At 36.7% G+C, this 8,744-nt stretch overlaps 1 long non-coding RNA gene across 1 annotated transcript; it reads left to right on the forward strand.

Moving 5' to 3' along the window:
* The first annotated feature begins 2,533 nt into the window (after positions 1 to 2,533).
* Positions 2,534 to 7,519, forward strand: LOC139823831 (uncharacterized). The gene is made up of 7 exons (XR_011734905.1): positions 2,534 to 3,680; positions 3,792 to 4,133; positions 5,867 to 6,139; positions 6,234 to 6,376; positions 6,454 to 6,648; positions 6,771 to 7,043; positions 7,115 to 7,519. It is a non-coding gene; the product is annotated as an uncharacterized lncRNA (long non-coding RNA).
* The last annotated feature ends 1,225 nt before the right edge of the window (positions 7,520 to 8,744 follow it).

An 8,744-nucleotide genomic window follows, 5' to 3' on the forward strand; every position in this document is an offset into this window, starting at 1 on the left:
AAAGGGGCAAAGGGAGGCAATGGTGGAAGAAGTTGAGAAAATAAGGAACCAACTAAAGGAGAGAGAGAAGAAATGAAGAAGAGAGAGAGAAGAGTTAAGAATAAAATAGAAGATTTGGAAGGAAAATTGGAGGGGATGCAAATGGAGTTAAAGGGAGGAGTTCGTGATGGAAAAAAAAGTGCAGAAAAAAGCGGAGGAGGGAAAAGGGAGGGGGTAGGGAGAAGTTTGATTGGAAGGAGAGGGTGGAAAAGCTGGAAAGGAGGTGTAAAGTGAAGGAGAGAGGAGAAAGGAAGAGAAATATTTTGATAAAAAGAGTGAAAGAGGATACGGGAGGAATAAAGGGGGAAGTAGAGGAGGTGATGAAAAAGATAGGCTTAGAGGTTAAGATAGAGGAGATTAGAAAAATAGATGCGGAAAGGAGAGAGAAAGGAGGTATGGCAGTAGTAAGAGTAGGAAGTGAGGAAGAGAAATCAAGAATAATGAGAAATAAGTGGAAATTGGGAGACAAAAGTACTTGGATAGAAGAAGATTTGACATGGGAAGAAAATGGAGGGTAAATCAAGTTGCATGGAAGGCAAGAGGAGAGGGTACGGATAAGGCAGGGAGAGGTATGGATAGAGGGGAAGTGGTGGGTGTGGGATAAGGTAAGAGATGTGCTTAGGGATAGTAGAGGGAGGTGTTGGGAAGCAGGGCAAGGGAAAGGGAAGGAAAGCAAAAGAGAGGAAGTGCAAAAGTAGGTTGAGTAGAAAAGAAAGAGAGAACGGGTGAATGAAAGAAGAGTAGAGAATGAGAAGGATAAGAGGGAGGAATTAGAGAGAAGATTTGGAGAGAAAAAGGTGGAGGAGGGAGAGAGAAGAGAGAGAGAGAGAGAGAGAGAGAGAGAGAGAGAGAGAGAGAGAGAGAGAGAGAGGAGAGAAGGAGAATATATAAGGTGGCTTTTTGGAATGTGGCGGAATTAACAAATAAAGATAAAGAGTTTTGGAAGGGGCTGGAGGAATGGGATGTAATGGTGTTATGTGAGAAGTGGGTGGATGGTAAGGGATGAGAAAAGATAAAGAGCTGCCGAGAGGTTACGTGTGGGAAGTGCAGAAAGCAGGGAGGAAAAATCGGAAGAGAAGGGCGGTAGAAGGAATGATAGTAGGGGTGAGGGTAGAGGTCAAAATGGAAAAAGGAAGGACGAAAAAAGATAAAGAAGGGATGCTATCGATAAAGGTGAGGTTAGGGAAGAAGTGGTGGAACATAGTAGAAGTGTATATAAATAAGATATGGACAGGAAATTGGAAAACCTAAAGTAATGGGTGGAAGGAGATAGAGACGGGAGTGTGGGTGCTGATAGGGGGGATTTTAACGCAAGGACGGGGAAGGAGGGGGGGTTCGTAGAGGGAGAGGAAGAGAGAGAAGAAGGGAAAAGAAGAACGAAAGATAGCAAGGTAAACGGGGAGGAAAGAAAGTTATGTAGGTTTTTGGAAAAGCATGAGTGGGCGATATTTAACGGAGGAATTAGAGAAGATGAGGAGGGAGAATGGACGTATACAGAGAGGAGAGGGGAGTCGGTGATTGACTGCGTGTTGGGGGACAGGAGGACAAGGGAGAGGATAGAACGGGTAGTGGTGGAAGCGAAGGTCGACTCAGACCACCAGCCAGTGACGGCGTGGGTAGAAAGGGTGGAGGACGGTTTGGGTAAAAGGAAAGGGGGGAAGGGCGGAAGTGAGAGAGGAGATTGGTCGGAGGACGGCAGGAAAAAATTTAAAGAGTTAGTGGGAGATAAGCAAATTCAGGAAGGGGAGTGGAAGAGGAGTGGTAGGGGCTGAAAAGGAGGATAGGGAAGGTATTAAGGGAAGTGAATGGGAAGGGCAAAAAGAGCGGAGAAAGGGGCTGTTGGGGTGAAGAATGTAAGGAAGAGAAGAAAAAGGGCTCATGTTAAGGAAATAGAGAAGGAAAGGAAGGAAGAGTGGCAGTTATAGGGAGGAAAAACAGCGATACAAGAAGTTGTATAAGGAGAAGAAAAGAAGAGAAGTGGAGAAATGGGAAAAGGAGGTAAAGGAGATTAGGACAGAGGGACAGATATGGATGATGGTAAACAGAGAGAGAAAGAGGAGAAGAAGATTGAACGAGGGAATTAGTATGCAGAAATGGGATAGGTATTGCAGAGATTTGTTGGGAGGAGTTGGAGGAGAAAGACGAGAAAATAAGGAGAGAAGAGATGTGGGAAATGGTGGGAAAGCTTAGGGAGGGAAAAGCGATGGGAAGTTATGGAATTCCAAATAAGGTATGAAAGTTTGGAGGGGAGGTGCTGAAGGAATGGTTGTGGGAGGTATGTAATAGAGTGTGGAAAGAAGAGGGTTGACCGGAAGGTTGATGGGAGGGAATTATAGTGCCCATAAGAAAGAAGGGGAAGGGGGAGAAAGTCGGGGACTACAGAGGGGTGATGTTAGCACAAACGGCATACAATAAGGCGCTGCTGTTTTGGCGGAAAGGTTAAGGAAGGAGGTAGAAGAGATTGCTTCCATAGAGTCAGACAGGGTTTAGGAGAGGGATAGGGACCACGGACAACATCTATGTAATAAATTACTTAATAAATAGGCAGGTAAATTAAAGAAGGGAAAGATGGTGGTGTTGTTCGTGGACTTGAAGGCAGCTTTTTTGACTCGGTGGACAGAAGGATTCTGGTGAAAGCGATGAGGAAAAGAGGAGTGAGGGAGGGCTTGGTGATGAGATGTAAGGAGCTGTTGAGGGATGCAGGGTAAGGGTGGGAGAGAAGCTGGAAGAGAGGTTTTGAACAGGAAGGGGAGTTAGACAGGGGTTCCCGTTAAGTCCGATTTTGTTTACGTTGCTGTTGACGGACAAAGAAAGGTACCGAATAAAAAAATTAGAGTGTAATAAATCTTATATGAGAAATAAAAAGAAAAAAAAATATGAGAGAGATAAGTACGTGAAGTAAGCGGAGGGGGAAGAGGAATGAGAGGTGGTGACAATTAGATATTAATACAGTAGAGGAGAAAAAGGAATGAATTAACGGAGAGAAATAGTGGAATGGGATAAATATTTTAGAATAAATATAACGGGAAATATATGGACATGGATAGCGCGCGCGTTAGTGCAGTGTAAGGAGTAGTTAAGTGTAAGGAAAAAAATGAGAGCCGAGGAAGCGAAGTGTGATAAGTCTTATGCGAAAAGTAAAAAGAAAGAAGAAAACAAAATATGGGAGAGACAGATATGTGAAGTGAGCGGAGAGAAAATAAGAAACGAGAGGTGGCGAATGGACATTGGTACAGTGGATGAGAAAGGGAATACATTTTAACGGAGAGAAATGGTGATGTGGGATGAGTGTTTTAAGGTGAAATAAAACGAAAAAAGTTTGAAGCGCGCGCGTAGCGCGCGTGTGTGCTAGTCCTATCTTAAAATTGCCGTGTTAAGTCGATAGTCGAATTTATTGTTGCCTCTTTTCCGCGATGCTGATTGGTTATCTCGATGCGTTGCGCGCGTTACTTCGTATCAAATGTTATCTATAGTTTTAACCTCGTCACATATCAATGTGTATTGTGAGGGATGACGCATGACGCGTGGTTAGCGCGAGTGATTTGTAACATTTGTTACATATGTCAAAATCCATATTGACTACGGCCGTCTAAGAAATATTATCATGATCAGGATTGGATTAAGGAAGGAAAATTGTCAAGGTAATTTATTTATTAATATATTTAAGTTTATATTTAGATTGTGCGTGTGGTTATAATTATTTATATATAGTAATCTGTTTATATGTTATTTATTGATTTTTTAATTTGCAGCTTGTCTAACCGAACTCGAAATCAGTATAAGATAAATCAAAGGACTGCAATGTTGAAGCGTTCTTATGACTTGGCTGCTGCACTTTTACAAATTCAACAACTTCTTCACAGTCTGCGCGTATTAGATGACCGATGTGTATTTTTGTTAGTCTAGGAATCGGTGAACGCTCTCTGCGCTTCGCGGGGCAGAGCGACATTTTTTTCTGCCAGTTTCTTTCGTTTCACGCAAAAACGCGTCGATTAAGCCTCTGTAACTCTTAAGTAAGTTCAACGAAATCGGTGAGGAGGCTACTATTCTGCACATTTACCAAAAATAGATATAGCATCTCAAATAAAAATAATGTACGTATATTATATTGTGTGTAATATATATTAAGTGTTTTCTATTTACATAAAAAAACTCAGATAATTCTCACTTGTAACGTCGTTCTATCCTTTTTGGCAATTAATGAATAATAAAGACAGAATCGAATTATCTGTTACAAATGAGAATTATCTGAGTTTTGATGTAAATATTGTAAATGAAAAGCTTCTATTAATGTACTATTAATAATGTATATATGTTACGGGTGAACTTCGCATGGTGTGTAATGTCGAGCATTGCATCGAACAATTGCACATTGTTCGAGCAATGTTAGCATTAGATCACGTATTTATATATATATTATGACTCATATTCTTAATTTTCTTTTAGCGATAAAAAAGTGCGCTTTTATTTCTAAGATGTTATAATATATGTAACTATAACATTTCAGAAATAAATTCGCGCTTTTATCGATAAAAAAGAGTTGAGAATATGGGTCTATATGTATATATTGTAACCTGGGCAATGTCAATACTGTATATTATGCGAACTTCGCTCGTAATACATTTTTTTTTGTTTATATGTCGCTTATTTAATAGCATGTAAAAAGAACATTAATCTCTTATTTGGTAATTAAAAGCAAAATGGCGAATAATCGCGATAAATCGATATATCAACCGTTATATATAATGTTGCCTTTTTTATATTTTATATTTATTAAGTTCAGTTAACAAAGCAAACATGTGTTAAATTTACATATGAATGTATTGATTACTTAACGCAACAACTTTAACCAGCAAATTTTTGCATAAAATTATTTCCTATTGTTCTTATTACATTTATATTATTTAATATATATAATCTGAAAAATTAGCTCTTATTATTAATATAAAAAAGTGTACAAATTAGAAACTTGCATATTGTTTCCTCATCATTTTAAAATGTGCAAATTAGAAATTTATATATTGCATCATTATTTTATTTCGCTCACTGATAAAGCTCTTCTATTGAGGAAGCTTATATTTTATTTGATACATAATTATTAATATTTATTAATTTGACTTCTTCATAAAGGAAGCTTTATGAGTGAAATAAAATGATGATGAAGCAATGTACAAATTTCTAATTTGCATACTTTAAAATGGTGAGAAAGCAATATGTAATTTCTAATTTGCAAACTTTTTCATTATATTAGCAATTTTTCCTAATTTTATTATATTATTCAGTCTTTTTTATCTCTATTTCATATATATAACTCGAATCTTTAAGATTTAGTTGATTAGTTCTTGAGTTATAAACGTTTGAAATTTCGGGGAATCGGTATATACAGGGTGTCTGAAACCACTCGTCCACCCCTTTTCTTTCAAAAACTAAGCATTTTAGAAAAAAACGTTTTAGACCAAAATTCTATGGTTTTGATGGGAACATAAGATGGTGTCATTGATTTGACCTTGGGTGGCATTGTTAAGGTCAGGTGTCAAGGACATCTTCAGTTTCTTAAATAAAATCCCCTATTTTTTATTGCATTCTTATAGCTTATGTCGAGAGCTTTCCAAAACACTATAATTAAGTATTTTTTCATTAAGTACTTTTCGAGTTATAAGGCTTGAAAGTTACAGTATTGTGACATAATATTTTGTTAAGTATTTATAATTCAAATTCCTTACTTTTTATTTTTGCAAACAATACGAATCAATTAATGTAAAGAAAACACAATTTTCTTAAAGAAAAACTTGTGTAACTGCTTATTGCATATTCATTATTTTCTTAGCTCTTCACGATTCGGGGTGCTTGATTTGCGTGAGTCCCTTTGCCTCTCACGATTCGGGGATGAATGTGCCCAGGTCTTTAATCCTGGCCGTGTCGAGCCCGTCAGAGTATTGGAAATCGGTGCCACATGACAGAAGAAGAAGTCAATTGTAATGTCTTATGAAGAAAATATTGCGTCAAAATGAAAACCGCTTTGATGGTAACTGAAAAACCTTCTTTGGCAGCATCCCTGGCCAATATATATTGAGTAATGGACGATGTAGTACCAGAAAACGTGCGTTGATAACTTGAATTGCTTCCTTCTTCACCTTCCTCTTTCCTTCTTCTTCATTTATATAATAATAAATTTTTTCTACGAATATCTCTAGGACTGAATGGCTCTTATTCTGTCCACGAATGGATAGGTCAATTTAGATCCGAGACCGTAAATTTTAAAATGACCTCTGTATGTGGACACGTTATGACATTGGACTTTATTGGAAAATGCAACAACTGAGACAAAGTAGATCGGGTAAGATTAGATATATTGCAGTTTTGTTTTTTATTATGTTCTCAGAATAACTGAATTTTTTAAAATGTATATCTCAGGCTGAATTGTTCTCCTGTTCAACCGAGAAGAAGGAAGCGGTACTGAAACTGAAAATACCATACTTTTTGGTCAAAGAAGGAGCGCATTGTGATTATTTAATATTATGGCTAGATTGCGACAAAAAAGGTGAAAATATTTGCTTTGAAGTTATAAATGCAGTGCAGCAAGGAATGCGCAGAAAATTACATATAAATGTAAGTTGCTTGTACACATCATACTTGTAGATATTGAAGCTATTGATTCTTTTTGTTGTTCTACGATGGATCGCTGATTACGATTTAAATATGTTTTTATTAAACAGCTTTCTTTTTAATAGGATATATGGCGAGTACGATTCTCTGCCATTGCGGAGAAAGATATAAAATCTGCTTTGGCTAAACCGGTAAAGTCCAATGAAAATGAAGCTAAAAGCGTTGATGCGCGTCAGGAGTTAGATTTACAAATAGGCTGTGCATTTACGAGATATCGAACTAAATTTTTCTATGCTGGAATACAGCGAAGAGTCTATACAAGTCCCACGGGTGTTGGTAGAAAAAGTAATTGGAAAAATGATTGCATTATTCAAGAGATTGTCGACAAAAGTGGCGTAGTAAGTATATTTTTATCATTAATTAATAGAACATCGGATGAGCTTATATTTTTATAGGATATTACTTTCAGAATTAATATCTCCCTCGAACGATCCCACGAGAAGAGGGTCAGGTGCCCTTCGTCTTCGTTGGCACTGTCGAAAGCATCGCCAATCCCAAAGTTCTGTTGGAATACCATTTGGCACATCTAAAAGTATAACTATTTGTCGATGATCTTTACCCCGATTCTCTAAAATATCTCCATAAAAATATATATGAAACCGATATCGTGCAGAAAGAAGTCGTAAAATAAAATTGAATTTAATCATATGATTATCGTGTGATTTATATTGTAGAAAGTAGAGCAACGTAACAATAAGATATACTGCTAAACAATAAGTGATCAATAATTTGATAGAAACTAAAATTCAAGAGGAACACATGAATCTCGATTTAAAAATTGTGATTTTGCAATAAAAAGAATATTTGAATCATCTTCATGTAATAATGATTTTAGCATGTTTAACACAATATGTTTTAAATCCTATGTTAGAACAAAGTACGTAAAGCAAAACAACTTATATTTGTAAAACATTTCATTTTTTAAATTATATATTATTTTATCTCATTAATTTTGTTTCGTACTGTGTTAAAATTAAATTTTGATTGTAATAGATGGTTTAATAGAAATGTATATGTATAACTACGGAGAAAACACTAAGCCATTTAACCCGTTGACTGTGTATGACGGCTATAGCCACAAAAACAAAAGTGGCCAAGAGTGTGTATGACGGCTATAGCCGCAACGTAGAAAAAATAAAGTAAAACTTGCTGAATTTGCTTGAAACTTGTTACTCGGGGGTTTCTGGGGTCGCTGATTACGAATCCGAAGTCAGATGTACAAAATTCAAAATGGCGGATCCAATATGGCGGATTAATATGGCGAGGAATAAGGAACAAGCAATAGAATTCTTAGTCGCATTCTTTTTTAATAGACGGGCATTGGAAAAGGATACGACTATTAATATCTATTCTGTGTCTGAGCCCTAATATGCATAATATGTATTGACATGCGTGAAGGAACTTTACGGTTATATTGAAGAACATTATCACATGTGATCGGACAATTTTAGGTTGCTTCTATGCACGACGTCATTGATCCAGCAGAACCTTTTGTTATGGATCTAAGACCACCGAAAAACATGAATTATATATAATCTACGCCAACGTACAATCTCACAGGTGTATCGTCCCTTCAACAACGATGGATTGATTAGAATATTGTTAGGGAAGACGTTAAAGAAGATGCTAGAGATAGTAGAGATGGTAGAGACGAAGTTAATTTCAGAAATTTTATTAAAATTGAAACAAGTATATATAATTCTTTAAAGTAGCAGATTTGGATTCGTTGAACAAAAATTACAATGTCTTTGAGGCACTGATTTGTGTTTCAATATATAATTCGCATTGCATGCCAACTTGGTGGCAATTTTTTATTTCGTGCTTCCGAAAAAATTCGAAAACCGCCAACGGCAAGCGAACAAAAACCAGGAAATTGAACGATGATTGCTATGACGAGGCGGATAAATGCCATACCAACTATTTTTTTTTATTTTCTTCGTACATCCACGCGATTCGCAATTAAATTCAGTTTTCCGTTAAATTAAATTTTAAAAGAATTTTTATCAGCTGCACGTTGAAAAATTCCCGAAATTCGCCAC

This window comes from Temnothorax longispinosus, unplaced genomic scaffold (genome assembly GCF_030848805.1).
Source record: "Temnothorax longispinosus isolate EJ_2023e unplaced genomic scaffold, Tlon_JGU_v1 HiC_scaffold_19, whole genome shotgun sequence".
Classification (NCBI taxonomy): domain Eukaryota; kingdom Metazoa; phylum Arthropoda; class Insecta; order Hymenoptera; family Formicidae; genus Temnothorax; species Temnothorax longispinosus.